The sequence below is a fragment of the Dendrobates tinctorius genome, unplaced genomic scaffold, assembly GCF_039654945.1.
Source record: "Dendrobates tinctorius isolate UK_male_01 unplaced genomic scaffold, ASM3965494v1 ptg000019l, whole genome shotgun sequence".
NCBI lineage: Eukaryota > Metazoa > Chordata > Amphibia > Anura > Dendrobatidae > Dendrobates > Dendrobates tinctorius.
The window spans coordinates 82,763,852-82,791,495 of NW_027361687.1; the positions used below are offsets into that span (position 1 = coordinate 82,763,852).

At 46.2% G+C, this 27,644-nt stretch overlaps 2 long non-coding RNA genes across 3 annotated transcripts in view; one reads left to right on the top strand and one right to left on the bottom strand.

Annotated features, from left to right (window-relative positions):
* The window catches only part of LOC141082738 (uncharacterized), a 50,406-nt gene that overhangs the window by 18,659 nt on the left and 4,103 nt on the right, over positions 1-27,644 (top strand). Inside the window, exon 1 of one of the 2 annotated variants that reach the window (XR_012230569.1) lies at positions 11,346-11,422. The exons of the other annotated variant lie outside the window; for it this stretch is intronic. This is a non-coding gene — a long non-coding RNA (uncharacterized lncRNA). Of the gene's footprint in view, positions 1-11,345; positions 11,423-27,644 lie in introns of those variants that run through there. 2 annotated transcript variants of the gene reach the window in all.
* Positions 1-27,644, bottom strand: part of LOC141082737 (uncharacterized) — a 65,846-nt gene that overhangs the window by 6,998 nt on the left and 31,204 nt on the right. The window contains exon 3 of the long non-coding RNA XR_012230567.1: positions 5,198-5,396. This is a non-coding gene — a long non-coding RNA (uncharacterized lncRNA). The remainder of the gene's footprint in view (positions 1-5,197; positions 5,397-27,644) is intronic.

Consider the following 27,644-nt stretch of genomic DNA (forward strand, 5'->3'; position numbering starts at 1 on the left):
CATCCGGTCCGGTGGGCACTGCAGCATTCGAATGGCGCCAAACAGCCGCAGCCAATCTTTTCCTCTGTGCCACTCCCTCTGCTGGGTGGGGCGATGACAGGCTTTTCCACCCACCTGCCAGGGTCCAGTATGTGGGAGCATCGGCCTCCTGGTACATATCGCTTCCCCGAGGGGTATGTAGGAGGGGGTCCCAGTCCATCCAGAACGATTGCAAACACCCGGACCTCTCCTCTGCGTTGAAGTAACCGCCATCCTGCACAGTACCTGATACCGCCCCGAATCCTCTGCTAGCAACGTGGATCCGCCATAGCGTTCCCAATTTGTAATCCACAGGTGGGTGATTTCTATTCCACAGGTGCTTATAATTCACATAGAGCAGTCCCTTGGGGCAGGCCTGCCGCAGAAAATAGCGTGTTAGCGGCGGCGATCCTGCCAACTACACCAAGTGTAGGGTTCGTGGGCCGGGCTGGGGGATGGTCCCTCTCTTACCGCGCAGAGACTTGACAGAGACACGATGGAGGCAAATGTCGGGTACAACAGGTCCAAGTTTATTCACTTGCCGTCCGCCTGACGGCCTCAGAAGTGCACCGCACTTCACTTATCGGCCCTCCGTTTCCAGGGCCGCTTCACGCACACCGTACTTTACACCGGGGACGTACATATACGCACCGTCCCCTCTTCACTCTTCGACGATCCTGTCAAATCCGTCACTGTGGCCGCCTTAGGCCCGTAAACCAACAGTACTTTTACTGATCAGTCGTCTCTCTCAATACGGTATGCTTTACCTCGGTGCCTCGTCTATACTGCGGTACTTTTGTGTCAGGACCACCCCCCTTTCTCTCTCCTCAGTCCCCTTGGTTTGGTTCTCCTCACAGTGCACAAACTGTCGTAGTCTTGCTGTCACTTGAGCTCCCCCTGGGGACTGGAATCTTCTGGAACCCTCCTGTCAAATTTATAGCTTTCCCGGTTCCCTGTAACTCCGCCCCCATGACCAACGGTTTCCTAAGCCCTAAGCTGATGTCAAGTCCTTTCCTCACACTCCTCCCTGCCCTCTAATGGTCAACCCAAGGTACTGCACGTCCACTACACTTTCTTAGCTGTTTTCCCACTGTAATAACTGACACCTGTCTAAACTGTGCAAACCTTCCTTTCTCTATTCTGACAAGTCTGTCCATCCATCAGGTCACCTTCCCTACATGATCACATTAAAATTCCGACTCAATCTTACCTTAGGGAAGATGGTGTCGGCATCCTGGGCTCTGATCCTGCCCTCCCAGCCTGCCAATTCTGAACAGCCAATCACAGCCTCTCTCATTGGCTGAAACAATGATGTCTCAGGCTAGGATCGAAACCCCTCAGATTGGTGCGATTGCCGATTGCAGCAGTATTACCGCACTGTGCCCTGCCGGTAACTGCCCAGATTGGTGCTGTAATTGCACCGATCCCAGGCCGGAGCCTAGGACAGGCCGAGCAGGAGCTGTATGGCGTGATTGATGTCATCGTCGATCACACCAATCACAGGGCACAGCTGTGCCCTGCTGGTGGCCTGGCTGTGATCTGCCTAGGTTCGGAGTGATCCTAGGCAGTTGACATGGTCACCAGGACCAGCAGTGATTGGTGGGATCGATGTGATCATTCGATCCCACCAATGACAGGTCACAGCAGAGGTATGATGGCTCTGTGACCTGTCTGTCACCTGCCTTTGACCTGTCTGACTGCTCTGCATGGGTCCTCACACTAGCTGAGGATTCCCTACAGAAGTGTCATACTACTGAATCTCCAGCAGGGATTGTGGTGTCATAGGCTGCTGTGGCACCACAAAGCCCAGCACAGCAGAAGGAAAAAGAAAGAAGAAAGAAAAAAGAAGAAAGAAGAGAGACTACATCTGTAAGTGTTGATCCCTGCTCGATCTCTCTTCATCCAGCCCCCTTTTCTCAGCCCCCTTTGCGCCAACTATGTACACACATGGCAAAAAGTCCAGAAACCGTAATAGAGCAAAATGTGAAAATCTTTATTAGAAAACCAGATAGGTAACAAATGAGCTAAAAAGTGACACCTAATGTCTGCAAAAACAGCAGTAGGACAATGAACTCCCTAATTAATACCATCATAATTATAGAGGTATAATTCTGGTTTGTGTTCCTTTATTTGATACCCACTAATGTGGCCATAAAACTTGCTGAGTGTCACTGGTGGATGTCAGCCTGGTATCACTCCATTCATTTAATAGTATGTGGTGTTTGTTCACCTGATTACATTTTAGAGGCTGACTGTCTGCCATTGTTTCATGTCAGCCTTATAACATCTTATATATCTGATATTATCTATGCCTCTTCTGACTATATGCACTTTATTATGTACTGGCCACCTGTATAGGGTCCTTTTTATAATTATGATGGTATTAATTAGGGAGTCACTGTTCATTGTCCTACTGCTGTTTTGCAGACATTAGGTGTCACTTTTTAGCCCATTTGTTACCTATCTGGTTTTCTAATAAAGATTTTCACTTTTTGCTATAATATTATTGTTTCTGGACTTTTTGCATTCAGTTTGTTTTGGTGGTTTATCTATTTTTGTGCAGTGTGTCCTACACTGTCTGTATAATGAGCAGGAGATACAATATTCTATACAGTGTTTTACAATAATTAAAACATGATTTTACTCTTTTTTTCCAGCTTTTTGTGTTGTCAATTCTTCTTACATACACACATGGCATAAAAGAAATCTGAGGACACCACAAAATATTTCTAGGAATTACTAGCCCCACACTTAAAACATGACTATGTTAATACTCAAGAAAAAAGAAGTGTGTATAAAAATTGGCCAGGATCACCATAAATAAAATTTCAAATATTAGAAACAATACATTTTATTAAAGCATGATTACAGAGGATCACACAAACAAGGTACAGACCACATATTAAAAACAATTAAAAAACCATTGAAGGTATAAACGGTATAAGCCATAACACCTGAAGGACCAGTGTCATGCTCGCCATGTCTGTTTTGCCTCATGACCCTGGAGCGGTGTGCACGCGCATCTCATGTCTGCTATCCTGATTGTTCCCTAGAGTAGTGTGCACACTCACCTCATGTCTGCTGAGCTGCAAGATGCCGGCGTTTCTGCTTTGCCTTCTGTGATCTTCTCGTCATGTCTAGAAACCTTGATCATGTGACGTTTCCTTAGATCCTGCACTGTCTGGTTCTGCAATCATCTTGTCATGTCTAGAAATCTTGATCATGTGACCTTTCCTAGGATCCTGCACTGTCTGGTTCTGCAATCATCTCGTCATGTCTAGAATCCCTGATCATGTGTCCTTCCTAGGATCCTGCACTGTCTGGTTCTGTGATCATCTCGTCATGTCTGAAACCCTGATCATGTGACTGCGCTCTGTGATCCTGGAGCATCTGAACTAGGAAGTTCTCCCCTGATCCTGACCCGGAAGAGGAGGTGCTATGCCCTATATTAGACCGCCCCTTCCTATGCTCAGGGCCTGAGTATTGTGTTGTTTCTCTGCATGGCTGTTTGGTCTGTGGGGTTGCTCCCTCTATTCTGTGCCCTTGCACTCTGCTCTGTCATACGTCTCTGCACACGCTCCGTGCTCGTACTCCATCTCTTGTCCCGTGCCTTGCCTTGTCTTATGTTTGTCCATTGTGCCATGTTCATCCTTGTCCTGCTTGGACTTGTAGTCCTTCTGTTATTCTCTGCCTTGCCTGTTTTTTGCCATGTCTTGCCTTCACTATGCTCTGCCTGGTTCCTCCCTATGGTCTCTGTCTTTGCTTGCTCTGCCTCGCTCTCTCTGCTATGGTGCTCTGTAGTGCTCCCTGGCACACGCACCATTCCTCCTCTCTTTCAGTTTGTGCTCTTTTCCATGTCTAGTCCCAAGGCTCTGCCTTGGCCCGGCTCTGGGCTTCGGCCTACGCTCCGCTGCTAGGCTCTTTCCTATGTGCTCTCTTGCACGTTTCCAGGCTAGTCCCAAGGCTCTGCCCTGGCCCGGCTCTTGCCTACGTTCCACTGCTAGCTCTGTTCTTGCTCTGTTCTTGTTCTGTGTTTCTGCCTATGCTTCCGTTCCTGGTTCCATACTCTGCCTAAGCTCTGCCTGGTTTCTTGTCTTCCCTTGCTGCTTCGTGTGCTCTTTGCATGCGCCTGGCCTTCCTAGCCTCCTATTTGTGCCTCAGCCGTGCCCACCCTAGCCATGCCCACCTGCTTGTGCCTCAGCCGTGCTCGTCGGTCAGTGTCAGCTGTGTCGCCTGCCATGCCTCAGTCGGGTTCGCTGGAATCTTGCCCATCTGTCAGTGCCGCAGCCCGATCAGCTAGCCAGTGCCCCAGCCGTGCCCTCTGTGCTCCCTTGCACCTCACGCTGTTTCTGCACTGTGCGCTACGTGCTCTCTATAGCACGCGCAGGCCTCGCCTGCCCATGGAATATCTCCCCGTGCTTCTTTATAAGTGTGCGCAGGCTTTGCCATGTCCCCTGTCATGCCCTCTTGCACGTACAGGCCCTAACCCTGTCCTGGAACCATGACCCTGGCGTGCCTCTCTGCACGCGCAGGACTCTGACTCTGCCTCGCCTGACCCTGGCGTGCCCCTTTGCACGCACAGGACTCTGCCTCGCCTGACCCTGGCATGCCCCTTTGCACGCGCAGGACTCTGCCTCGCCTGACCCTGGCGTGCCCCTTTGCACGCGCAGGACTCTGTCTAGTACCTTGTGCCTTGGCGTGTCTCTACACACGCACCCTGTCTCGTTTTGTGAACCCTGGTGTGTCCCCTACACACGCACCTAGCCCTGAGTCCTGGCGTGTCCCCTACACACGCACCTAGCCTTGCACCTAGCCTTGGACCTTGGCATGTTACCTAACACGCACCATGCCTGGATATCTGACGTGCCTCCTTGCCTGAACCCTGGTTTGCCTGCCGGATGCCCGGAACCTGCCGATCGCGGCCAGAGATCGTAATATGGATGACTGCGGCCTGATGTCCGGGGCTGATGTCCGCAGCCTGATGCCTTGATCATGTCGATCGTTGCCAGTGGTCCGGAATCCGATGCCATTGTGCCTTTACCTGTACCTAGGTGTGCCACCTGGCACGTACTATGCTATGGACCTTGGCGTGCCCACGCGCACCTTGCACGTTTTGCTTGTTTTCATGTTTGCACTGAATGTGATCCTGAAGATCTTAATGAAGATACCTTGCACTTACCTCTTGTCTTGTCTTGTTTCCTGCCTGTCCCTGGTCGTCAGACACTCCCGTAGTGTCCCCCTGAGCCGTCCGTCTGGTCCCAGCAGTCGTGGTGGCTCATCCCCTTGGTCTTGCCCCTGACACTCCCTGTACAGGGGGTGTGTTCTCACTAGGTCAGCTTGCCCTAGGTGGGTGGGTGCCACGGCCCAGGGGGTCCACTCTAAAAAAGAAATGGGCTCAGCAGAAGCCGAGTCCGTCAAACCAGTTAGGTACCTTGTAGCTATCTCCACTGTGTGCACCAGATATATAAAAAATAGCGCAATTTTGAACAAATGACAATCAGCCAATAGTCTAAATGAAGTAAATTACCCCCCAAAACAGACAAAATGTTCAAGTCCAGTGGCTAAAGCTGCACTGAGAGAACCCCAATAAAGCAAAAGACCCTAAACAATGGGGTCAGTTGAGCTATAGTTTTAAATATAAGGACTATAGCATATGGTAAAAGCCATTTAGGGGTAAAAGAAGAAGGCAGCAAAAAAGCCTGTAGGTGGATGCGGAGATACAAGTACCTGGTCATAGCATGGTGTGTGGAGAGAGGAACCCCACATGTATTGCCACTAAGATTGGCTTCCTCAAGTGAAAGAGTGGGTTACCTATCAAGTACCAGATTTATATAACCCTCGAAAATCAATTACCTGTGAATCAGGTGTCAAAAGTGAGGAAGGGGAGGACTTTCAAGGAGATCAACCAGTGTGCAGGCATTATGGAGTCCCATATAGGAAGCACATGGTATAAGGTCATGGGAACAGAAAAAAGGTCAAGAATAGCACCTGTCAGTCACATGTCAACATCCGTGCAATGGCAGGGTGATAAGCCAGAGAGCCTATGAATCATAGGCTTGCATCTGACTGTTTGAAAGAATATAGATGAACAGGAGCTGCCTTTCAAATGTTAGCACATAAACTAAAAAAAAGTCAGAGGATAAAGCCCTGAAAGGACATAAATAAGCCAGCAAGCTGTATGGTTAAGTGGATACAGGCCTCATATAGTGAAGTCCACTAATGCATTAGGTGGATGTGAGTTCGCCACCACTAAGTTTATTTTTTTTACCTTCTTTTACCAAGTTGCACATAACCAATAAAAATAATAAATAATAATTAGGCATACACTCATGCATGTGCACATAATGCATGGTGAAGGCCGTGCAAAATGGTAAAACCCTCAACTTTATATTTAATACTTTATTTAACTTTGCTATTTTTTAAAAACAATTTAAATATAAGTCCAAGATTTAGTCAAAGTAAAGATGGTGCACACAGAAAAAAGATTATGTCCAAAGAGGCACAGTAAGGTACAATTAACCAAATATATGCAAGAGAAAAAAAAACAAACAATTGATATATAGATGTCCTCTGGAAAGGGTAAGTATCCACGTCCGATGTCCGGGGCCTGGTTTGGCACTGGTAAGCCAAGGAAGGATGATGGAGTCACAAAGAAGACATGAATGTAATTAGATGTCCTCAAGAAGGGGTAAGTATCCACGACTTAGATCCAGAATTCGGTTTAGCACCAGTGGGTCAAAAAAGGCAATGAAGTTATTACAAAAAGTTGAATATATGGAAAAAGGGTATGTGAAATATTAATGATTATTTCTTATAAAAACCTGTGGAAAGAATCTCCTCATTAAGGCCCCTGGGTGCTAAATTATCAAGGTCGTGAATCCATTTGGATTCCTGCCTAAGAAGTTCATCTGTGATGTTGCCTCCTCTAATGGATGTCCGGACTAAGTTGACTACCATGACTTGTAATTGGCTACAAGTGCCATTATGGAAGTCTAAAAAGTGAGATGCTACAGAGGTGATGGGCTTACCAAATTCTTTATCCTTCCTGGCACAAGCAATATTGGAAGAATGTTGTTGGACCCTGAAGCGTAGTTCATGATTAGTCCCACATATACCTTTGGGCAACCACAAATAAGACTATAGACAACATTCCTTGTTGGGCAATTGGAATAGTACCATATCTGAATTGGAGCAGAAAGAGATGGAATAGACACTGTGTTGTTGGAAACCACATAATGGCTAATAGTACAATTGCCACAAGGATATGTACCTACTAACCTGATGCCACTCCCCAAGGAAACTGTAGGTCTTTTAAAGTGACTTGTGCAGAGTAGATCCCTCAAATTTCTCACTCTTTTGGCAACAAGTTTTGGAGATTTGTTGATAAAGGGAGTCACCCTAGGTTCACTGAGGAGAATACCCATTTCATTTGTAAGATCCTATATATATATCACTACAGTGGTTGTTAAAGGGAGTGATAACATTGATCGTATCTGAATGCTGACAAAGGCGTGGTCTTAAAAAATCTTTCCAATTCACCTGTGTGAAAGCCTCAAAGGCACGTGCCATTACCTTGTGACGGTAGCCTCTGGCCTTGAAACAAGAAGTCAAATCCTTCGCCTCCCTGCTAAAATCCTCAGGATTGCTGCAATTCTGACATACTCGAAAAAACTTTCCTTTTGGAATCCCATCATGATCATGACTGGGATGAAAGCTACCATAATGTAGTAAGCTGTTAGTTGAGGTAGTCTTCCTAAACAGAGTGGTACTAATTTGACCCAGTTGGTTATGAATTTTCAAGTCAAGGAATTCCACTTCAGTCGACGTCATACTTTAAGTAAGGAGAATATTCCAAGGGTTATGATTTAAGTCTGCGATAAATTGATGACATTTTTCGGCACAACCTGACCAAAAAAACAGAATATCGTCGATGAAACGAAACCACATGCTTACTGAAAAGGGGTGTTTGGCGTACAAAAGTCTCCTCCCACCAACCCATGAAGAGGTTGGTGTAGGAGGGAGCACACTTGGCACCCATTGCAGTGCCAGAGGTTTGTCTTTGACCGTACCTATTATAAAGTAGCTATTATTGAGTATAAGTTGGAGCAAATCAAGTAGGAAGGAATCATGGAGTTGATCATCTGAACTGCTGCAGTCCAGAAAAAAAGATACTGCCCATAATCCAAGATCATGGTTGATACAGGTGTAGAGTTACTTAACATCCATGGTAATCAGAGTGTCAGATGAGAAGGATATGCCATTGAGCTGTGAAATCAAATCTGAGGTATCGCGGATATAGGAACCTAGAGAAAAGACAAGTGGTTGGAGGTAAAAATTAAAGTATGGACATGGGCGTTCATAAAGCCCCTCAATGCCTGACACAATGGACCTTCCCGGAGGTTCACTAAGAGATTTGTGAACCTTCGGGAAAAGATTAAAAGTGAGGATAACCGGATGTTTCGTGATCAAAAATCCCTCTCCCTTTTATTAATGATTCTCAATCCTAAGACCCCACAGAAAAGACTGTCTAACCTCCTCTTGAAGAGATAAGTGGGGTCAGATGGAAGGATCTGGTATGAGTTGGAATTTTTGAGTTGCCTAAGAGCTTCCCTTGTATACATTTCCGTTGGCCAGAGGAACACATTTCAGCCCTTGTCTGCTTCCTTAATGACATAAGAGTTGCTATTTTAAGATTAGAAAGAGCTCTAGATTCATCCCTGCTAAGATTAGAACAAGAATGTTTGTTAATTCGTATATTTTGGATATCTCGACAAGTAACTTCATAAAAGATCTGTACAGCAGGGAAGAGATCAGCTCACTGCTGGTTGAGCTAATGGTTGAGTGGTTAAATACTTGGCATATGGAATAGAAAATGTGAGTTCAGGCCCCAGTACATAAGTAAACTTTGCTTTTTAACTTCTGCTTCCTAGCACACAAACTCCAGAGATGTTTCACTTTGATGAGTGGAGAACATCACATATCATATGTCAAAATGAAAATCCAAATGATTTTTCCACTCACTGAGTTTGAAAAGCAGATTTCATTACGAAAGAAAATGAGCATTGTGGATCACTTGACCTAGTAGTACGATGGTAAGTTTGCTGGTTGCTTTGTGATTTCAATGAATGTCTGATACCTGATACTTGACTTCACTCAAACATCAAAATCAAAATGTTTTTGACTGAGACCTGACACTTGACTACTGATTTCTGGAATAGAATACCAGTAAAAGTCCTTGGTTCAAATCCCACATTTTAAACTTTTTTTTCTTAATTATGCAGGTTACCACACAAACTCAAATCATGCTTCACTTTTAATATCTGACATTCTCATTGTCCTCCTGACATGTTAGTAAAGAGTTGCAGACATACTATGTATTTGAAAATAGGGGGGGAAGCCAGCACTGCTTAAGGTTAGGACGCATAAATTGGAGTGCATATGCACATAATGTCTAGCTGTATTCAAAAATGAGCTATTTAGCAAAAAAATTGATCAATTCAATTGAGCCACCCCGCCGCGCCAAGGCAATCTCATATGGGGGGTCCTACTCTATATATTTTTAATAAATGCTGTGCCATTACGGCCTCCTAAATAAATTTAGAGCATGACCACATCAAGTGCAATCTGTACCTGAACATTACTGGATCGCTCCCATGAAGCCAGATGGAGCAAGTGCAGATGAAGGCCAACCAGGTCTGAACAGACATATCAGGAATGGCCTCCACACATTGCCTGACCAGCAAACATAGATGAAGGGCGATGTTGGTCCAGACACAGGTGCACAATTAAATAAAGCTTGGGGCAGGGTGGGGCTGCCGTGTGTGTGCACAGCAGCCTAATCCATCACAATGAACACAGAAAAATTATGGCGGACATAACCAAGCGTGCACGGCAACAGTGGTGGTGAGCCACAAACCAACAACAAGAAAATAGGGGGGGAAGCCAGCACTGCTTAAGGTTAGGACGCATAAATTGGAGTGCATATGCACATAATGTCTAGCTGTATTCAAAAATGAGATATTTAGCAAAAAAATTGATCAATTCAATTGAGCCACCCCGCCGCGCCAAGGCAATCTCATATGGGGGGTCCTACTCTATATATTTTTAATAAATGCTGTGCCATTACGGCCTCCTAAATACATTTAGGAGCATGACCACATCAAGTGCAATCTGTACCTGAACATTACTGGATCGCTCCCATGAAGCCAGATGGAGCAAGTGCAGATGAAGGCCAACCAGGTCTGAACACAGACATATCAGGAATGGCCTCCACACATTGCCTGACCAGCAAACATAGATGAAGGGCGATGTTGGTCCAGACACAGGTGCACAATTAAATAAAGCTTGGGGCAGGGTGGGGCTGCCGTGTGTGTGCACAGCAGCCTAATCCATCACAATGAACACAGAAAAATTATGGCGGACATAACCAAGCGTGCACGGCAATTGAATTGATCAATTTTTTTGCTAAATATCTCATTTTTGAATACAGCTGGATATTATGTGCATATGCACTTCAATTTATGCGTTCTAACCTTAAGCAGTGCTGGCTTCCCCCCCCCTATTTTCTTGTTGTTGGTTTGTGGCTCACCACCACCGCTGCCGTGCACGCTTGGCTATGTCCGCTATAAATTTTTCTGTGTTCATTATGATGGATCTAGGCTGCTGTGCACAAACACGGCAGCCCCGCCCTGCCCCAAGCTTTATTTAATTGTGCACCTGTGTCTGGGCCAACATCGCCCTTCATCTATGTTTGCTGGTTGGGCAATGTGTGGAGGCCAATCCTGATATGTCTGTGTTCAGACCTGGTTGACCCCCATCCGCACTTGCTTCATCTGGCTTCATGGGAGCGATCCAGCAATGTTCAGGTACAGATTGCACTTGATGTGGTCATGCTCTTAGGAGGCCGTAATGGCACAGTATTTATTATAAATGTAGAGTAGGACCCCCCACATGAGATTGCCTTGGCGCGGCGGGGTGGCTCAATTGAATTGATCAATTTTTTTGCTAAATATCTCATTTTTGAATACAGCTGGATATTATGTGCATATGCACTTCAATTTATGCGTTCTAACCTTAAGCAGTGCTGGCTTCCCCCCCCTATTTTCTTGTTGTTGGTTTGTGGCTCACCACCACTGCTGCCGTGCACGCTTGGCTATGTCCGCTATAAATTTTTCTGTGTTCATTATGATGGATCTAGGCTGCTGTGCACACACATGGCAGCCCCGCCCTGCCCCAAGCTTTATTTAATTGTGCACCTGTGTCTGGGCCAACATCGCCCTTCATCTATGTTTGCTGGTTGGGCAATGTGTGGAGGTCAATCCTGATATGTCTGTGTTCAGACCTGGTTGGCCTTCATCCGCACTTGCTTCATCTGGCTTCATGGGAGCGATCCAGCAATGTTCAGGTACAGATTGCACTTGATGTGGTCATGCTCTTAGGAGGCTGTAATGGCACAGTATTTATTATAAATGTAGAGTAGGACCCCCCACATGAGATTGCCTTGGCGCGGCGGGGTGGCTCAATTGAATTGATCAATTTTTTTGCTAAATATCTCATTTTTGAATACAGCTGGATATTATGTGCATATGCACTTCAATTTATGCGTTCTAACCTTAAGCAGTGCTGGCTTCCCCCCCCTATTTTCATACTATGTATTTACATGGTAAATCACATGGCCAAAGTAATTGGGTGGGAGGCACTAATTTACTATATATCTATTGGCAATGACTGTACATTTATTTAATGTTATAGGAAAGGGTCTAATGATCAAATTGCTTCAAAGGTTTTTTTGCTTGCAACCACTCAAGGATTGGCTGCAAACTCATGAGCACTAGGGGGTCTCACTAATTCACTGTATGCGAGGCATGGTCCTACTGTAGCAGCAAAAAATTGAACTATGGGTGTGTCCTACACTATCTGATTCTGCAGGGGACGTGGGTCTGTTCATTGCCATCTCACAGATCTGCGGAGCATTGCTTCTCTCTGTAAGGCCAGCGTCACACCATACCGTAGAATACGACCAAGTGCTATTGGAGAAAACATCACATAGCACCCAGCCCAGTGTTAATCTATGGGGCAGCTCACATCAGCGTTTATTTTCTCAGGAGTATTTCACGTGCGTGTAAAATCACAGAAGGCTTCAATTAGCACCGAGATTTGGCCGAGATTCGCCAATGCAAGCCTATGGGCGCGAGAAAACAAATCGCACAGCACTTGGACCATGCGAGTCCTGTCCAATTTCTACGCACCGGTGTCCTTTGAAAAGCCGGCAATTCATGTGCCACATACAGTAATATCACAGAGTGACAGGTTAGAATAGAATAGATATATACACATAGAATACAAATATACACGTCAGTGACACACACATATATATGTATTTATATTAGATAGATAGATAATAGAAGAAAATCCGTAAACTCAGCTGTCATGGTGGTGTGAAATCACAGCAGGAGCCAACAGGATAGAAAACATGGATAACATACAGTAAATACAATTAGAATCGGTAGATATATTGATGTCTGTGACATAGACAATAAGTACAGTGTGTGCAGCTTTCTGTACATGTATTTAATTAATAAAAGACTATTTTTCGAACAAAAATGGCATGAGCTCCCGTGCAATTTTTGTAACCAGCAGAGGGAAAGCTGATGACTGATGGCTGGTTTTTATAGCCGGTTAGTGAAAAAAAAAATACAAAGTGTAAAAATATTTTTTTTTAAAAATCCCTAAATAAAGAAAAAAAAATGTTTTCAATAAATTCATTTAAGTAAATATTAAAAAAATTAAAAGTACACATATTTGGTATCGCCACATCTGTAACGACCCGCTCTATAAAACTGTCCCATTCAGTGCACACTTTAAAAAAAATAAATAAAAAATAAGGCAAAAAACAATGCTTTATCATCATACCACCAAATATACAGTGCAATAAAAAGACAGATGTAAATAAAAATGGTACGCTGAAAACATCATCTTGTCGCACAAAACACAAGCCGCCATACAGCTCCATCAGCAGAAAAATAAAAAAGTTGTAGCTCTCAGAATAAAGTGATGCAAAAATAATTATTTTTCATATAAATAAGTTTTTATTGTGTAAAAGCGCCAAAATACAAAAAATATATATATCGCTAGAGATGCGCGACTTTGCCTTTTTTCGGGTCGAGTCGGGTTTCATGAAACCCGACTTTCTCAAAAGTCGGGTCGAACGAAATCGGCCGATTATCGCGAAAAGTTGAAGGCCGACTGAAACACGAAACCCAATGCAAGTCAATGGGGAACCAAGGTCAGCAGGGAGTGGAGGACAGGAAACACACCTACAGTGCCCATTTTAATGCCAAAAACATCAATTCTTATTACTTAAGCTTGTCAACCTTAATTTACTTTATAATAATAGTTACGCATTGAAAACTGGGGGTTATTTGGCTAAAGTTGTGGGGGGGTAGGGCTGGCTCCAGATTTTTGTGGGCACTGGGCCAAAGAGTGTCACTGGGCTCCTTTAACACATGCCACAATTAATGATCCTCTGATACGGCAAAGAAATAGCGGTATAGTACAATCAAAAATACTTCACTTCTTACATCTCATGACTGATATCCATTTTAAATTCTCCAATAGCTCCAAAAACGGACAGTATATTACTCCATACACTATTATGGCCACCGCTAGTGTTGAGCATTCCGATACCGCAAGTATCGGGTATCGGCCGATACTTGCTGTATCGGAATTCCGATACCGACTTCCGATATTTTTTCAATATCGGAATTCGGCATCGGAATCGGAAGTTCAAAGTTGATTGACAGCCTGACGTCATCATGATGCGCGGTGTGTGCGCATCATGATGCGCCGTCATTTCGGGCCTTCCGGGGGTCTCTGCCGGCCTGCCGGGGGGCTGTGTGGACTGCCCGGGGTCTGTACCGGCCTGCCGGGGGGCTGTGCCGGCCTGCCGGTGGTCTGTACACCCTGTGGGGGTCTGTACCGGCCTGCCGGGGGGCTGTGCCGGCCTGCCGGTGGTCTGTGCACCCTGTGGGGGTCTGTACCGGCCTGCCGGGGGGCTGTGCCGGCCTGCCGGTGGGCTGTGCTGATGTCCGGGGGTCTGTGCAAGCATCGTCCGATGGGACTACAAGTCCCATCTGGCGATGCCTGCTACCATGACAGTGATTGACACATTAGCCAATGATGGGACAGTAGTAGTCCCATCATCCGGCTAATGTGTTAAATGTTAAAAAAAATAAAATAAAAAAAAATACTACATACATACTACATACATACTACATACATACTACATACATACATACTACATACATACTACATACATACTACATACATACTACATACATACTACATACATACTACATGCATGCATGCTACATACATACTACATGCTACATACATACTATATACTACATGCATGCTACATACATAATACATGCTACATGCTACATACATGCTACATACATACTACATACATACTACATACATACTACATACATACTACATACATACTACATGCATACTACATGCATACTACATGCATACTACATATATACTACATGCATGCTACATACATACTGCATGCTACATGCATGCTACATACATACTACATACATGCTACATACCACATATATACTAAATACATACAATACATTCATACAATACATACATAGACATACAGTACATATAACATAGAGTAACATACTTACCAATACTTGTCACATTGTTCCCTGAAGCCATTGTCTTTTCCGGAATAAATATTAACATAACAAACCACAAAAATACTCACCCACGATCCGAAGCAGTCCACGAGTGTGTCCCACGACGATCTTGGGTAGAGAACTGCAGCATCAGATGATGCTGCCGTTCTCTACGGGCTGCAGGAATCCAATGACGGAAGGTAGGTATCCTTCCGCACTGTATTCCTCCGCCACTTAAAAAAAAAAAAAGTCCCTAGTCTCACTTTATGCCATTGCTGCGTTGGAAATTCCCACACAGCAATGGCATAAAGTGAGACTAGGGACTTTTTTTTTTTTTTTTAAGTGGCGGAGGAATACAGTGCGGAAGGATACTTACCTTCCGTCATTGGATTCCTGCAGCCCGTAGAGAACGGCAGCATCAGCTGATGCTGCAGTTCTCTACCCAAGATCGTCGTGGGACACACTCGTGGACTGCTTCGGATCGTGGGTGAGTATTTTTGTGGTTTGTTATGTTAATATTTATTCCGGAAAAGACAATGGCTTCGGGGAACAATGTGACAAGTATTGGTAAGTATGTTACTCTATGTTATATGTACTGTATGTCTATGTATGTATTGTATGAATGTATTGTATGTATGTAGTATATATGTGGTATGTATGTAGCATGTAGTATGTATGTAGTATGTATGTAGCATGCATGTAGCATGCAGTATGTATGTAGCATGCATGTAGTATATATGTAGTATGTATGTGGTATGTATGTAGCATGTAGTATGTATGTATCATGCATGTAGTATGTATGTAGTATGTATGTAGCATGCATGTAGTATATATGTAGTATGTATGTAGCATGTAGTATGTAGCATGCATGTAGTATATATGTATGTATGTAGCATGCATGTAGTATATATGTAGTATGTATGTAGCATGTAGCATGCATGTAGCATGCATGTAGTATATATGTAGTATGTATGTAGCATGTAGTATGTATGTAGCATGCATGTAGTATATATGTAGTATGTAGTATGTATGTAGCATGCATGTAGTATATATGTAGTATGTATGTAGCATGTAGTATGTATGTAGCATGCATGTAGCATGTAGTATGTATGTAGCATGCATGTAGTATGTAGTATGTATGTAGCATGTAGTATGTATGTAGCATGCATGTAGCATGTAGTATGTATGTAGCATGCATGTAGTATATATGTAGTATGTAGCATGTAGTATGTATGTAGCATGCATGTAGTATGTATGTGGTATGTATGTAGCATGTATGTAGCATGCATGTAGTATATATGTAGTATGTATGTAGCATGCATGTAGTATGTATGTAGTATATATGTGGTATGTATGTAGCATGTAGTATGTATGTAGCATGCAGTATGTATGTAGCATGCATGTAGTATATATGTAGTATGTATGTAGTATATATGTAGTATGTATGTAGTATATATGTAGTATGTATGTTGCATGTAGTATTTATGTAGTATGAATGTAGCATGTATGTAGTATGCATGTTGTATGTATGTAGCATGTAATTTTTTTTTTTTTTTTTTTTACATTCAACACATTAGCTGGATGATGGGACTACTACTGTCCCATCATTGGCTAATGTGTCAAGCACTGTCATGGTAGCAGGCATCGCCCGATGGGACTTGTAGTCCCATCGGACGATGCCTGCACAGACCCCCGAAGCCTGCACAGACCACCGGCAGGCCGGCACAGCCCCCCGGCAGGCCGGCACAGCCCCCCGGAGCCTGCACAGACCACCGGCAGGCCGGCACAGCCCCCCGGCAGGCCGGCACAGCCCACCGGAGCCTGCACAGCCCCCCCGGCAGGCCGGCACAGCCCCCCGGCAGGCCGGCACAGCCCACCGGAGCCTGCACAGACCACCGGCAGGCCGGCACAGCCCCCCGAAAGGCCCGTACAGACCCCAGAGAGGCTGTACAAGGCAAAAACAGGGTTTTTCTTATTCCGATACCGGAAGTCCCATAGACTTGAATGGGACTTCCGGTATCGGAATCGGCGATACCGATACTTTTTTTAAAGATCGGCCGATCCATTCCGATCCGATACTTTGAAGTATCGGACGGTATCGCTCAACTCTAGCCACCGCATAGTGTGCCATACAGAGTAATGAGGCCCATATATTTCTCCATACAGAATAATTGGTCCCATATAATGTTTGAAACAGTATATGAGGAGCTCCACATAATGCTACAGTATATGTCGGTCCCCATGGATGAAGCTCCACTGTGTTATAGGCCCAAATAATGCTCCATATATAATGGGACCCATTTCTAATGCTCCAGTGCATAATGAGCCCTGTAAATGCTGCTCCAGTGTCTGATGTCCACCTGTGGAATGCTCTAGTGTATGGTGGGCCTCATATCATTCTCCATAGTATAGTGCTCCCCAAAAATAGCTGTCCCAACATTGAAAACAATTAAATAACTCTCCTCGCTAGGGAATCCCTGTACTAGTTTGGACTCCTCATCATCCCCATCTTCCATCTCACTGCACTTGGACTGTTTAGACAGAGGGCGTACAGACGTGGTGTCATCGCGCTCTCTGACCAGAATGTCACTGTCAGGAAACGTGGTAGAGACAAAGATTGTAACATCATCCCCTGAAGAAGAAGTGGTTTTTCACTTCGAAACGCGTTGGGAATAAAGAGTTAAAAAGTTTCTCATGTGGTGACTTTATCCTGGACTCAGCAGCGCACAGTAAGCCCAAATATTTTATCCAAAAGGAGCTATACTGTCAGGAAACGTGGAAGACGTCACGGCGGTGGAGCAGGGAGAGGTAAGTATTTCAACTTTGCAAGTGCTTTGATCCTAAGCAAGCAGGGAGGGCCCACTCGTTGGCGGCGGCACTGGCACAGGGCCCCTCATAGTACGGTGGTGTGTCTGACGGCGGGTGGGGTGGCCACCCCTCCCACCAGCAGAGACACTTATGCGTACTATGAGGGGCCCTGTGCCAGTACCGTCACCCATGAGTATGCCCCCCCACCTGCTCAAGGAACCTGTACTTTCATCTGCACCTTCCTCTTTGTCACCGTGTTAGGTGGTATAGTATGCGGGAAGGGGAACCTGAGTTTCATCAGGGTCAGATTCTGGCTGTGTAGAGTGCGAGGGGAATGTAGTTGTCTGGGTCAATGTACCAGCAGCATCATCTAGCAGTGGCTGGGCATCAGTGCACTTGTGGCGTCCCCAGGAGTAAGGTCGCCACAGTGGCATTACCTTCCTCCTAGGGAGTGTGATGTCATGCTTGGGAGCAATGAAGTATCTCTCTAGCAGTTAAACCAACACACAACACAGTTCCCACTCCAGGCCAGCAGGGAGACCTCTGAACCTGACTGCTGAGGAGCTGCTCTCTGTGGTCAGGAGGAGGGAAGTTAGAGCAGTCTGTGAAGAGAAGGGGAAGTGGGTGGACGCGAGCCAGACCATGATGCAGGCTCAACCCCTCCTGCCTTAGCTGCTATTGTGCTTTTGTCACTACCAGCAGATGCACCATCACTATCAGCACCAGCTGGCCCCCCCACGCCCACGTCCTCGGCCTCTTCCACCAAACTTCAAAATGTTGCAGAAAATGAACTCAAAATAACATCAGATATATGGTACTGTATCAGATGCGTACAGCTCTATACAGCCAAAGGATGACTGTCAATCTCCCTATATATTCCACCAGTCACACAGACTCTCACAGGCTCAGTGTGGATTAGACAAGAATATAAAAAGTAGAAAAAGTGTACAGTATCATCAGATGGCAGGAATATATAGTTTAGTTTAAACATTCTAAATCTCCGTAGATATTTCAGGAGCCAGACACAGACGCTCTCAGGCTCAGTATGGATAACAACACAATATAAAAAGCCGTAAAACGGTAATGGATCTGAAGACTACAGCTGTACACAGTGTAGGAGTCATTGTTGTCACTCAGTATTTATTTCCACAGTCAAAAAATAACTCTCACTTGGTCAGTTTGGATTAGACCAGAATATAAAAAGCAGTAAATGGGTAATGTATCACAAGCGTAGAGCTGTATACACTAGTGTTGGTGTAATTTTTAAATGTACATCTAAATTGCAGGAGTAACCCACCGACTGTCACATGCTCAGGATGGATCACACCACAATATAACTGTCAGGAACACCGCACTGCACTTGCTCACTGTGCCAGTGCGGGTGTCCTGAGTACAAAGACAGTACTCACAGATACCTGTGGAGCAGGGCAGCAGCGGTGACGATGCGTGCTTCAGAGTATCAGGACCTGAAGCACATGACTGATGGGGGCGTGGCCTAAGCTCCACAGATCTAGGAGCTGCAGGGAAACTCCTAGAAAGGTAACTACGGGGCAATGTTACCAAGGGGCATAGACAGAGACAGAAACCAGACGAAGCCAGGGTCAAAGCACCAGATAGCAATACAGTACCATGGGGTTTAGACAGAAAGGATAGTCAGGACGTAGCAATAGGTCAGAAAACCAGAACGGGCAATAGACGGTACAATAGGGACAAACTGTAACGGAGTAACGATAGCCAAGCCAGGAGGTCAGAACCGGAGAAGACAGTAGTACCAAAGCGAGAGATGGAGCACAGAGTGAGGGAACAGGCCGGGTCATACACGGGAATCAAACAAGCAACACAGAATACACGCACACCAGGGGTCAGACACACCAGAACAACAGTATAGCTGACAGAGAACCCTGGTAAAGAGTGAGTATAAATACCCCTCCCAGATCCAGAAAGAGGCCACGAAGACTTAACCCTGTGAGTGCAGGGCAAGAACCCTGTTCAAACCATGACAATAACAAGAAGATCCGCAAGAAATAATCACACATGTGGGACAATGTTCCAGGTGTAGAGTTGAGCGACTTTTGGTTTTTTAGGGTCGCGTTTCGTTTCGTGAAACCCGACTTTTCCAAAAGTCGGGTCGAGCAAGATCGTCCGATTATAGGGAAAAGTCGGGGTCGTCCCGAAACACGATACCCAATGTAAGTCAATGGGGAATAAAAGTCGGCAGTGAGAGGAGGACAGGAAACACACCAACAGTGCCCATTTGAATGCCAAAAGCATCAATTCTTCTTACTTAAGCTTGTCAACCTTAATTAACTTCATAATATAAGTTAAGCACTGAAAAATGGGTGTTATTTGGCTAAAGTTGTGGGGGGAGAGGGCTGGCTGCAGGTTTTCAGGTGCCCTGGGCGAAAGAGCGCCCCTTTAACACATACCACAACTCATCATGCTCCGATACGGCAGATAAATAGCGGTATAGTACAATGAAAAATACCTCACTTTTTACATCTCATGACGAGGCCCATCTATTTCTCCATACAGAATCATTGGTCCCATATAATGTTTGAAACAGTATATGATGAGCTCCACATAATGCTACAGTATATGTTGGTCCCCATGGATGAAGCTCCACTGTCTTATGGGCCCAAATAATGCTCCAAACATAATGGGCCCCATTTCTAATGCTCTAGTGTATAATGGGCCCTGTAAATGCTGCTCCAGTGTCTGATGTCCACCTTTGGAATGTTCCAGTGTATGGTGGGCCCCATCTATCATTCTCCAGAGTATAGTGCTCCCCAAAAATTGCTGTCCCAACATTGAAAACAATCAAATAAGTCTTCTCGCTAGGGAATCCCTGTACTTGTCTGGACAGGTGCTGTAGCTTGCTTAACAGCTCGCCAGCCGTTCTCACGCCCAGTATGGATTGCACAAAGTTTAGAAAGGGTAGCGTATCCCTGGATAACATGTATGGATAGCGTACACATTCAAAATATATGTCTATACAGCATGAGGCAGGCTCAGACGGTGTTAGGCCCAGTATGGATTGCACGTCATTGCACAAAGGTTAGAAAGGGTACCGTATCCCCGGATAACATGTATGGATAGCGTACACATTCAAAATATATGTCTATACAGCATGAGGCAGGCTCAGACGGTGTTAGGCCCAGTAAGGATTTCACGTCATTGCACAAAGGTTAGAAAGGGTACCGTATCCCTGGATAACATGTATGGATAGCGTACACATTCAAAATATATGTCTATACAGCATGAGGCAGGCTCAGACGGTGTTAGGCCCAGTATGGATTGCACGTCATTGCACAAAGGATAGAAAGGGTACCATATCCCCGGATAACATGTATGGATAGCGTACACATTCAAAATATATGTCTATACAGCATGAGGCAGGCTCAGACGGTGTTAGGCCCAGTATGGATTGCACTTCATTGCACAAAGGTTAGAAAGGGTACCGTATCCCCGGATAACATGTATGGATAGCGTACACATTCAAAATATATGTCTATACAGCATGAGGCAGGCTCAGACGGTGTTAGGCCCAGTATGGATTGCACGTCATTGCACAAAGGTTAGAAAGGGTACCTTATCCCCGGATAACATGTATGGATAGCGTACACATTCAAAATATATGTCTATACAGCATGAGGCAGGCTCAGACGGTGTTAGGCCCAGTATGGATTGCACGTCATTGCACAAAGGTTAGAAAGGGTACCGTATCCCCGGATAACATGTATGGATAGCGTACACATTCAAAATATATGTCTATACAGCATGAGGCAGGCTCAGACGGTGTTAGGCCCAGTATGGATTGCATGTCATTGCACAAAGGTTAGAAAGGGTACCGTATCCCCGGATAACATGTATGGATAGCGTACACATTCAAAATATATGTCTATACAGCATGAGGCAGGCTCAGACGGTGTTAGGCCCAGTATGGATTTCACGTCATTGCACAAAGGTTAGAAAGGGTACCGTATCCCCGGATAACATGTATGGATAGCGTACACATTCAAAATATATGTCTCAGGAGGCAGGCTCAGACGGTGTCAGGCACAGTATGGATTTGACGGCCCAGATTACACAGCGGAGGAGCAGGGAGAGGTAAAGATTGCAAATGCTGGGGCCCTGCCCAAGCAAGGGGGGGCCCACTCGTGGGCGTCGGTACTGGCACTGGGCCCCTCATAGTACAGCGGTGTGTCTGACGGCGGGTGTGCACCACCGCCGTCAGAGACACTTGATTGCACTATGAGGGACCCTGTGCCAGTGCCCGCGCCCAAGAGACGGCCTACCCACCTGTCCAGGGCAACGGCACTCGCACGGTGTCGTGCGGTAGGTGGTGACCCCGGCCATGGGGGGGGAGGCAGCACAGTTAGGGAGTTTTAGAAAGTGGCATATGTTGATGTTGGACATTCAGCTGATGCAAAAGGCGAAATAGGTGAAGTACCAGGAAGAGGTGGACCAAAGCAAGCCATTTTTCTGTCACCCTATGTGTCATCAGGGGAAGGTGGGACAAAATCCTTGGAAACCCATGCGTGGTTCATTTTAATGAAGGTTAGATCATCCACATTTTGGGTTGACAGACGGGTCCTTTTTTCTGTAAGGATTGATCCAGCTGCACTGAAGACTCTTTCCGATAGCACACTTGCAGCTGGGCAAGCGAGCTCCTGTAAGGCATATTGGGCCAATTCAGGCCAGGTGTCCAGTTTAGCGGCCCAATAGTCAAAGGGGAATGACCTGTGTGGGAGAATATCGATATGGGAGGAAAAGTAGTTTGTAACCATAGCTGACAACTGCTGTCTCCTGTCACTTTCCATCGATGCAGTATTACCAGTTGTGTGAGCGGTATTTGAAAAATCAGTCCACAACATTGCATGAAACCCCTGTCTCCAACGCCACTTCTGCTGTGTGCACCACGAACACCTCTGCCAAGCTGCCCCCGGCCCGTACGGCTCGTGTGAGAACCATCACCGCTGCTGTGTGCTGGGAATGCCTCAAGCAACCGATTTACCAGAGTTGCTTGTTTATTAGCCAATATTAGGTCAAGGTTCTCCTGTGGCATGATGTTTTGTAATTTGCCTTTATAGCGTGGATCCAGGATGCTGGCCAACCAGTAGTCGTCATCGTTCATCATTTTGGCAATGCGGGGGTCCCTTTTTAGGATCCGCAAGGCATAATCTGACATGTGGGCCAATGTTCCCGGTGTCAATGATGCACTGCGAGTGCTGGGTGGAGGAGCACTTTCTGGCAAATCCACATCCCTCCAGTCACGCACAAACCCTGTACCAGACCTTGCCACGCCAACATTTTCACTTGCCCCACGAGATGCATCCTCCTCCCCTAAGTAATCATCCCCATCATCCTCCTCCTCCTCCTCCTCCTCTTCTTCCTCCACTTCGTCCAGGAGAGGTCCCTGAGCAGACAATGGCTGAATGTCATCAAGGATTCCCTCCTCCTCTTCCTCCTCATCAACATTGGCTGCAGACACCTGCTCCTTAAGGTGCGTCAAAGTTTGCATGAGCAGACGCATAAGTGGGATGCTCATGCTTAGGATGGCGTGGTCTGCGCTTACCAGCCGTGTGCATTCCTCAAAACACTGAAGGACTTTACAAAGGTCTTTCAGCTTCGACCACTGCACGCCTGTCAACTCCATGTCTGCTCTCAAAGTGCCTGGCCGTGTATCCTCCCACAAATGCATTATGGCCTGCCTCTGCTCGCACAGCCGCTCCACCATGTGCAGGGTGGAGTTCCACCTTGTTGCAATGTCGATAATGAGGCGGTGGTTGGGAAGGTGGAGCAATCGCTGCAGCTTCTGCATACGAACGGAGTGTACAGGCGACCGGCGGATGTGTGCGCACAGTCTTCGCACCTTCTGGAGCAGGGCTGTTAACTCCGGATAATTTTTGAGGAAGCACTGCACCACCAGGTTCAATGTGTGAGCCAAGCAAGGTATGTGGCTGAGTTTTGAAAGGGCTATGGCTGCCACAAAATTACGGCCGTTATCACTAACTACCTTGCCTGCCTCAAGATGTACACTGCCCAGCCATGACTCAGTTTGTCGCTTCAAGTACTCGGCCAGCACCTCGGCGGTGTGTCTGTCGCCCAAACACATCATCTGCAACACAGCCTGCTGACGCTTTCCACTAGCTGCTCGATAGGGGGACACATCGTGTGCAACAGTGGCAGCTGCAGATGGAGTGCTCGTACGACTGCGCTCTGTGGACGAGCTTTCGCTTCTGGAGGAGGAGGAGGAGGGTCGAACGCCTACAGCCAACTGTTTCCTATACCGTGGGCTAGGCAGCACTGTCCCACCACCGCTGTCCCCTGTGGACCCTGCATCCACCACATTAACCCAGTGCGCAGTGATGGACACGTAATGGCCAGGCCATGCCGACTGGACCATGCATCAGTTGTGAGGTGCACAGGGCGGACTGAGAGAGGGTTGATGATGGTGATGGAGTTGGTGTTCTTTCTGATGGCCTAGAATCAGTCTTTCGTTGATATAACAGTGGGATTCCCTGACTGCTGTGGCCTTGCAACGACACCTCAACATTTGCTGCTGTGCTAACCGGTGGGCTTACAGTGGGGGAAACAATGTAGCGTTGCTGACTACCTTCGTTGTGATCAGTTGCACATGTGGCACTTGAGGTTTGGTGTTGTGTCCACGCTTGCAAGTGCATGCTGGTTAAATGTCTAAGCATGCAACTGGTATTCAAATTTTTCAGATTTTTCCCTCGGCTAAAGGTCTTTGCGCACTTCTTACAGATAACCTTGGCCTGATCATGAGGATTTTGTTCAAAAAAGTGCCACACTGCACTCTTCCTACTTTGGCAGACATTTTGCGGCCTAGCACGCTGTGATCTTTTGACCCTCTGGACAAGCTGTCCAGCAACTCTTTTGATGTTTGGAACCTGTCTTTGGAGTGCTCCGGGCCTGCCAGATAACAGCTGTTGCGATGTCGATGTCTGCTGTGGATGCTCCTCATCTGAGCTTCCCCCAATGGATGCCAATCTGGGTCAACAATTGGGACATCCATCACCTCCTCTTCTATGTCATGTGCACCTTTCTCTGTGTCACCGTGTATGGTGGTATAGTGTGCGGGAAGGGGCACCTGAGTCTCATCAGGGTCAAAATCTGGCTCTGTACACTGCGAGGACAATGTAGTGCTCTGAGTGAATGTACCAGCAGAATCATCCATCAGCGGCTGTGCATCAGTGCACTCCATGTCAGATTCATCTTGGCCTGGGTAATTCACCATTTGACTTGATAATCCAGGCATGGTATGTGAAAACAGCTCCATGGAGTAATCAGTAGTATGGCCTGCGTCATCCTTCAATCTTGGTTGGGGTGAAGGACACAAGGAAAGGTGTGGTTCATGAACATGAGCCTCCAATGACGACTCAGTGCTTTTACTTTTTACAACTGAAGAAGAGGAGGCGATAGAGCTGGAGGCTGAGTCAGCAATGTAAGACAAAACTTTTTCCTGATGCTCTGCCTTTAAAAGCGGTTTGCCAACTCCTAGAAAACTAAGCGTTCGAGGCCTTATGTAGCCAGACGATGACGCAGGGTCAGCACCTCCTGCATTCGGTCCTATTTTGCTCTTGCCACTACCATCAGATCCACCACCAACACCATCATTACCAGCCGCCAACCCCCGCCCAATTCCACGGCCTCTTCCACCAGCCTTCCTCATTTTTGGTAGAAATGTAGACAAAATCCAACAAACTATATAGTAATGTAAAACAATGTACAAGGTGTCTATAGGACAGGGGAGATTTAGAATTTCTGCACACACTTTTGGACACTGGACACTTGTGGATTGTGTGAGGCCCACTGATATCTGAGCGCTATGTGACACGCTCGATGGCACAGCTGCCTGTGACCAAAGTGACGAGAGGATAATGGAGATTTTGAATCTCTGCGTACACTTTTGGACACTGGACACTTGTAGATTGTGTGAGGCCCACTGATATCTGAGCGCTATGTGACACGCTCGATGGCACAGCTGCCTGTGACCAAAGTGACGAGAGGATAATGGAGATTTTGAATCTCTGCGTACACTTTTGGACACTGGACACTTGTAGATTGTGTGAGGCCCACTGATATCTGAGCGCTATGTGACACGCTCGATGGCACAGCTGCCTGTGACCAAAGTGACGAGAGGATAATGGAGATTTTGAATCTCTGCGTACACTTTTGGACACTGGACACTTGTAGATTGTGTGAGGCCCACTGATATCTGAGCGCTATGTGACACGCTCGATGGCACAGCTGCCTGTGACCAAAGTGACGAGAGGATAATGGAGATTTTGAATCTCTGCGTACACTTTTGGACACTGGACACTTGTAGATTGTGTGAGGCCCACTGATATCTGAGCGCTATGTGACACGCTCGATGGCACAGCTGCCTGTGACCAAAGTGACGAGAGGATAATGGAGATTTTGAATCTCTGCGTACACTTTTGGACACTGGACACTTGTAGATTGTGTGAGGCCCACTGATATCTGAGCGCTATGTGACACGCTCGATGGCACAGCTGCCTGTGACCAAAGTGACGAGAGGATAATGGAGATTTTGAATCTCTGCATACACTTTTGGACACTGGACACTTGTAGATTGTGTGAGGCCCACTGATATCTGAGCGCTATGTGACACGCTCGATGGCACAGCTGCCTGTGACCAAAGTGACGAGAGGATAATGGAGATTTTGAATCTCTGCGTACACTTTTGGACACTGGACACTTGTGGATTGTGTGAGGCCCACTGATATCTGAGCGCTATGTGACACGCTCGATGGCACAGCTGCCTGTGACCAAAGTGACGAGAGGATAATGGAGATTTTGAATCTCTGCGTACACTTTTGGACACTGGACACTTGTAGATTGTGTGAGGCCCACTGATATCTGAGCGCTATGTGACACGCTCGATGGCACAGCTGCCTATGACCAAAGTGACGAGAGGATAATGGAGATTTTGAATCTCTGCGTACACTTTTGGACACTGGACACTTGTAGATTGTGTGAGGCCCACTGATATCTGAGCGCTATGTGACACGCTCGATGGCACAGCTGCCTGTGACCAAAGTGACGAGAGGATAATGGAGATTTTGAATCTCTGCGTACACTTTTGGACACTGGACACTTGTAGATTGTGTGAGGCCCACTGATATCTGAGCGCTATGTGACACGCTCGATGGCACAGCTGTGACAAAAGTGACTAGAGGATAAGGGAGATTGGATTGCTTTTAAAAAAGCAGTTTGCGGAGCAGTGGGTAAACAGCAATGCCAGCGTGTCAGGAAGCCTTAGAAGGCAGCCCAACAACCAACACCACTGATACACCACAATATAGCCTCCCCTTGCACTGCACACACAGTGACTTGTGTGTTGTGCAGGCCAAATCGCTAGCAGCAGAAGCAGTTCTTTTGTCTTCTTCCCTGCCTAACGCTCTCCCTACAGAATCAGCAGCAACCTCTCCCTTTACTGAGATCGGCAGAATTAAGATGGCGGTCGGCGTGCACACCCTTTTATACCCCCTGTGACGCCCACCAAAGCAAGCCAATCACTTGCATGCCCTTCTGAAAGATGGTGGTGACCCGTGCCTAGGTCATCACGTTGCCCACAGTGTCCTTGGATCCTGATTGGCTGAAAAAGAGCGCAAAACAAACTTTTGAAACGCGACTTTGGCGCGTAAGTCGCCGACCTCGTGGCCGACCTCATCCTAGGGTCGGGTTTCGTTTCATGAAACCCGACTTTGCCAAAAGTCGGCGACTTTTGAATTTTTTCGACCCGTTTCGCTCAACTCTATCCAGGTGTCAATGATACACTTAGAGTGGTGGGTGGAGTAGGACTTCCTGGCAGAAAGGGTACAGTATCCCCAGATACCAGGTATATATAGCATAGTTTTAACTTTAAAAATGTACGTCTATATATTCAGGAGTGGCGTTGAGCCACTCTGCTAGTGTTCCAGTTCTTTTTGGTTCGTCGAATGTTTGTCGAACAGCATTGAACACCATTGAAAATAAGGGCAGACAAACACATACAAACACACAGAAAACAATTACAAAACACCATAAAAGGTGTCTCAAAGCAGACAAAATGCTCAGAATACAAAAATAACATAT